The sequence below is a fragment of the Condylura cristata genome, unplaced genomic scaffold, assembly GCF_000260355.1.
Source record: "Condylura cristata isolate star-nosed mole 26May11 unplaced genomic scaffold, ConCri1.0 scaffold00005, whole genome shotgun sequence".
In the NCBI taxonomy this organism is placed as follows: Eukaryota; Metazoa; Chordata; class Mammalia; order Eulipotyphla; family Talpidae; genus Condylura; species Condylura cristata.
The window spans coordinates 11,746,344-11,752,811 of record NW_004567106.1 but is presented as its reverse complement, the minus strand read 5'-3'; the positions used below and the strand labels follow the sequence as shown (position 1 = coordinate 11,752,811).

The 6,468-nt window shown below is 37.9% G+C and overlaps 1 protein-coding gene across 1 annotated transcript in view; it reads left to right on the top strand.

Annotated features, from left to right (window-relative positions):
- SLC25A13 (solute carrier family 25 (aspartate/glutamate carrier), member 13) overlaps positions 1-6,468 on the top strand; it is a 171,996-nt gene that overhangs the window by 17,724 nt on the left and 147,804 nt on the right. The gene's annotated exons all lie outside the window — the stretch shown is intronic.

Sequence of the window (6,468 nt, the reverse complement as noted above, 5' to 3'; positions counted from 1 at the left end):
CGGTGAGAGGCTTCACCAGAGACAGAGTGGGGAACAGAACAGGCAGATAGACGAAGTACACTGCTGAGGGGAGCAGCGGGCGGGTTAGGAGAGGTCTGCCACACCACGTGGTCACCTCCGGAGCAGGCAGGAATCGAACTCATGAGGAAGCGGCTTTAGATTCTCAATGCAATTTTTTAATTAAAATTTTCATCTGTGCCTTATATGTCTGTCTGTACTTCCATGCTGTCTACTTTATCTGGTAGAGAGCTTAATATTTTCATCAGGTTTTAAATTCCTGGTATGATCATTTGAGCATTGCTGATATTACCTGAGTCTGGTTTTGATGATTGTTCTGTCTCTTCAAATTGTGTTTTTTCTATTTGGTATGCCTTAAACAATTTTTTTCTTCTTAAGCAGGACATGATGTAGTGGATAAAAGGAACCATTTTAAGTAGAGCTTGAGAAATGCAGTGATGAGTGTCCACAAAGTGTGTTCTAGCATCCTATGATGGGAACCTATGATCCTTTGAGTCTTCTAGGGACAGCCTGTGTCCCTGGTCAGAGTGCACTTCACCAAATGTCTTTTGTTGGGTGTCTTTTTGTCTCCCACCTACTTAGATGGGAGAGGATGGCTAGAGATGGCTGGCGTTGATATTTACCTTCTTTCATGTTAGTTAGATTCTGATGATAATGCTCTGGCAGGTTAGACTTATTAATAAATCATTTTTCCTCAGGGCATACCTTGAACAGGATGTGCTAGTAGTCATTTCAGAGTGGTTCCTTTACCCCTTCTTCAGCTGGGAGAGCAAGGCAGGCTTTCTCCAATATTTACAGTGAGAACTTGGTTGAGTTCCAGAAAGTAAAATTCACTAAAGTGGAGAAGCCTGATGTCTAGGCTGTTTTAAAATCACAGTCCTGTCTGCAATGAGGCTCTAGCAATTTGGTATGTATGGTTTAGGCTTTCCTACTCTGACACTGATCCCCTCAGGTGTTTTTTTTAGCTCATGGATTTCTGCTGTGGTAAGTGGTGATTTTCTGGTTCTGCCTTTCTGTCTCTCCTATTTTGAGATCAGTGATTTTCCTGAGGACCTTAATTCCCTAAGATCACAGAAAAGATGTTGATTCTACAGTTTTTCTTCTGTATACTTGTTAGGAAGGAGTGGCTTCTTCCAAGCTTCTTACATGCTAGACTGGAGACCAGAAGTCTCCCTATCAACTTTTGCTAACTATGTTAAATTGGTGAAAATTATACAGCCTACCTCTCTGAATGTAGGAGTAAGAACCCAATTCCCATTTTCCCTGTGGCTGGGATATAGGCTCACGATCTAGAACTCCCCATTAGATACTCACTGCTAAGACTTTGATTTGGAAGTGGGTCACATGAAGAAGTTCTTGTATGTGATGTTTTCATGCTTTTGTGTGGGAGCCTGGGAAGATTTCTCACCTAGTAATTCTGAAATAATTTTGTGGCATCATTAGTAGAGCCTTGGCCTCAAACTGATTATCCCGCCTTCTTAACAGGACTGTAATTACCCAGTAGAATTTAATAAACTTTTTCTTAACAGGTCATGTTTTGTTTTTGCTTTCTCTATTGAATACATATTGGATCTCTTTGCCTCCTATTATATTTGGGATTAGAAATACCACATATCTGTTTTTCCAGTTTATATATTTTTAAGATTAGCTAATAGTTGTCATTTTGCTACTTTATAGGTAGGGAACTAAAACTTGGATATGTTAATTGAATTTTTCAAGGTTACAAAGTTAGCAACATACTGCTATCTTTACTCTAAAGTTGGTGATGCCTGCCTATGTTGGGGTGACAAAGCATTGTTTGTCCCTGGGGATTTGAAAATATTAATAGAAGATTATTGAATTTTTCAAGGTTACAAAAGACTCTGTTTCAGAAAAGACTCTGACTATCTCTTGTCAGGCTTTACTCTTGGCAATCTTTACTGGAATGTTTGCTTTACCTTAAAAGTAATGAAATCTAAAATTAGTGGGGTTAAAACTATTTTGGCATAACAGAGTCTACCGCTGTTATATCATTTCTTAACTGTTATATTCTATTTCTTAATATCAGAATTTAATGGTGCTGGCTTTCCATTGCCTACAACAATGGAAAGTTAAATTCAATGCATTTCACAACCTGTTGAATCCTCTGATAAACATTTCCAGCACCCTGAAATGACCTGCTTGTGTAATTACCTAGCAAGTTAACATTTGTGGTGTCTAATGCTCTATAAGTCAGCTGTTGAATGATACGGACTTTTGAGGGTTGATTACACAAAAATGTGGTTTGAAGATTGCTTAACATGGCATTTGCTTGTAAACTAACTTATATTTCAGTAGCTTTTTTATAAGTACTGCTTTTATTAGAATTAGGGAAACTGTTAGGATTAAGTGGCTCCATGAATTCAATAAGAAATTATTTTTCTCAAATTGGTGCGATACCTTTTGCTTTCTTCCTTTTGAACTAATAGTAACTGTGGCTGTGGTTTTGGGGAACTCCAAACTTTCTTTTGCAATTACTGATTGTATCAGTCAAGGTTCACTTGCAGAGAACAGAATCCCTTCTAGCTGGTTTAAGCAGAGGGAGATTTATTACAGGGTATTAAATAGCTTACAGAATTTGTTGGGAAAGTGAAGAAACAGACCTTAGTTTGGGCTCTCAGGAATGATTTCCAGAACCTCAGAGCAGAACAGGCCACCAAGGGAGCACTTTTCTCTTGTAGTGTCAGGAATCTACCTGCCAAATGACACAGGCAGGGGGTTGCCACAGGAAAATTGGACACTTCCAGTGATAATGCTTGCTGGCAGAAATAGCAGAAGCTCAGTTCCCAGCCTCCAAATCATTGCTTACCCAAATTTTGCCTTTCCAATCTCACCTAGCTTCATTTAATTGATAGCACCTATGCCACATAGCTGCAAGAGAGTCTGAGAAATGTAGGTTAACTTTATAGTCTCTGTAGTATAAGACAACAGCTAGAAAGAAAGGATTGCCTCAGTGTTTGAGTTGTTATGTTTTACACCATAGTGCTCTCTCTCCATTGAACTGCAGGTCCACCTAGTACAGTGACTTCCTCATGTGCAAGGGCCATATAGGCCCATTTCTCCTTCCCCTGCCTGTGTATGCTGTCTCTGCAGAAACACACATGCACATGCTCACCCCATATCTGCTTTTCATGAGCTGCTACTTCTGGTCTTTATTTCATAAATTGTGTTAGTAATTATATCATGACAGTAAAATTTTCAGTGTAAGCCTGTGCTTGTCTTGGCTTTCAGACCTTTTGGGTTTGGGAGGGTGGTGGGGAAATACTACTTAGTGAAGGCTGTGTTGTACACTTGGTTAAGTACTTACTGAGGTTGGGACCTTCGGCTCTAACCTAGTAGTTCTCAGCTCAGCCAAACATTATGGTGGGACTCTAAAGAAAGCCATTCTAGAGATTCTAATTCACTTGGCTTTTGCATTCTAATATGACACGTCTTGGTATCGATAAAACCTCAGAACCTCTCAGGTGACTCCAGTGTGCAACTGGAGCTGAGAATCTCAGTCATAGTCAGTTATATGTGCACATTATCCTATGATGCTATTAAATTTTTAGCTTCAGGATCACCTGGAGGATTGTTCCCTTTAGATTGCTATTTTCAATTCAATGTGTGGCTGTGACAGTTTGCATTTCTAAAAGTACCCAGATGATGGTAATGGTCCAGTAACCACACACTGAGGACTACTGGTTTCAAGGAAGCTTCTTATTTTCATTGTGAAGATCTAATTTTTGTTCACTTGGAAGAGTTTGTTCTTACACATTTTGGGAGTATTTCCATTCTTTGCTGGAGCTGGGAATATAAAAGACTCAGATAGTTTCAAGGATATCATGGTCTTGCATCTCCAGAGCTTTCCAGTGTGAAAGCTTTTCTTTATATTTTCTTCTTCAAGTTAGTATCCCTCATTGTATTTAGGGTTTTTGTTTATGTCCCCACTGCCCTCTATTAGACCTAGCAAGTTCTTTGCTTGTATAATTCTGTATCACTGCAGTTAAAGTATTGAACCCACCATTGCAGCTTGTTTCTGTGTAAGAAAACTAGTTTTTAAAATAAGACTTACATGTTGAATTACTTTCTGGGACCCTCTTATTTTTGGCTGCTCTAGTGCATTAAATGGAGTAAATTTATTTGTTCCAAAAGATAATTTCTGTTCTCCTTGCCACTCATCTCCTTTTAAAATCAATCATTGAAGTTTTGTTGTTTATATTTCTTGCCTTATCTTGCTAGTATATATGTTTTGTAAATACTATTGATAACTTACTTAAGCTATTATATCTGATGCTTATTTTGTCAAAAGTTTCACATATTCAGAGATCCTCAAATTTTGCCATTTGGAATACAGAATGATGAAATTGGCCTGACATTTCCATCCTAAAGTTAAATAATGATAGATGTCTCCACTTTATGGACAAAACATATAATGTGTAGTGTTTCTGATTCTAACCCCATTCCCCCTCTTTTTCTGTTAGGCTTAGCTTGAAGTTAATGTTATTGGAGTGTAAAATTGTTGTATTGATTTAAATTGCAAATATTCCTATTTGGTGATATAGTACTCAGTTATGCTTGGAAATCAGTTACTTTAGGTAAATTTATCTTGATATAAAAATTTTGGTGTAGGGTGGAATCTACTCATATAAGTGCAAATTCAGGTAAATAATGATGAAAATTAAATGGCGATAATGGTAGCTGTAAACATTTATGTATTATTAATATGTGAAAAAAATTTATAACAAAGAAAATTAGCCTTCTGGAAACTAAAGTTTGTTATGTCTTCTAAATCCAAGAATGAACCAAGGTTAGTTTGATGAAGAGTGCACACGCTGAAGTGCTGAGCTGAATGAGTTTAAACAGAGCAGCTGTGGTTCTGTGCCCCCCTTTCCCGTTCAGAGAATTTCATGGGCATTGGTTTTGCTACCAGGACACCTTCAGGATACTGGCACTTCTGACTATCACTTTATGTTGTGTAAATGTTCTTTCATTGCAGTGATGCCAAAATATGAAAGAATGGGAAGTGAAAGTGGAAATGGAATTTCTATTAGCCACACCAGTTTTGGGGACATAGAATTAGTGCAGAGCTGAAGCCCAGGAGTCTGGTAATACTTTTTTCAGAATCTGTTCCCTATTGAACCGTAGTTATATGTGCTTATAGGGAATATACCCAGGATCTAATACAGATCTCCTTAACCCCCAGAAAAACTCTTTCATGTCAGTGACCTTTTCCTATAAAAGGAACTTGGGTCTGTTTTCAAGAAATATTACCAGATAGGGTTGGGATGGCAGAGAACACGATGATTTAGGAAGACCTCAATGTTAGTGTAGTGGTTTGGTGAATGTTTTTGAAGATCCATGAGTTCCTATTCCTTTTCCCCTTCTAATTTTGTCCTTTTAAGTTTTTAAGACAGGTTACTCTTCATTTAGAATTTTTTTTAGGAATAAAAATGGTAGACCTTTCAATAAGTAATACAAGTATCAGATACCATTTTTTGAGAGCGTTAACTGTGGCCCTTTTGGTGCTAAGAATTTTATGTGATTATCCCTGGCATGTTGCAGCCATCCAGGACTTTCCATTTTATAGATAACAAAAATAAGCTTGAGAAGCCTGGAATCAACTCAAGGTTGCACACAACCAGTGAGTTTAGAGGTTAGGCCTGCTTCCCAGTTGAGGGCAGTCTGACACAAAAGTTGTGTTCTTAAACACATTCTGGGTAGACACTATAGCGGGTTTTGTTAGGGAGAAATTGATATCTTGATTTCTAGACATGACCTATATTATATTAATGATAGCCATTTTGAAGCTGCCATAATATGATTCAGTAAAAAGGTAACACAGTAGAAGATGGAAGATCTGATATCAAGCAGAAATGTAAGCACAGATCTGTGCCTAATCCTACTTTTAGGGAAATAGTTGATCTCTTGTGAGCCTTAGTTTCCCCTCCTGTAAATTAGGGCAATAGTAGTCTCTAGATGTAACTCAGATTTTCTGTGAGGACCCAATGAGGTAACAGGTATGATTTGAAAAATGTAAAGTGTTTTATACATATTAGGTGGTATGAGTTATCTGTGTAGGTTCACTACATGGAGTTTTTCTCTCCTGTGTCCTAGACCGTGGAGCGCTAACAAAGTGCAAGCTTTGTTTCTCTTTCAGGATGTAGTCCCCTTGGTGAGCACTGAATGCGTATTTTAACCACAGTAAAATAGTAGTAGAAGAATGCAGTGGGGGGTATGGCAGAGGGAGTTGACTCTGAAATAGTGAACTTGCCCAGGAAAGCTTTATGAAATGCATGGCATAGTGAATTAATTAGATTTTAAAGGATGTGGTATTCAAATAGAATAAGAATAGTTCACTTTGTGGAAATGCTCCTTTGCTTTTAAAAGAAAAACCAGTTCAGAATCTGGGGTCACTGTATGCCTTAAAATATAAAAGTTACTTATGTAGGT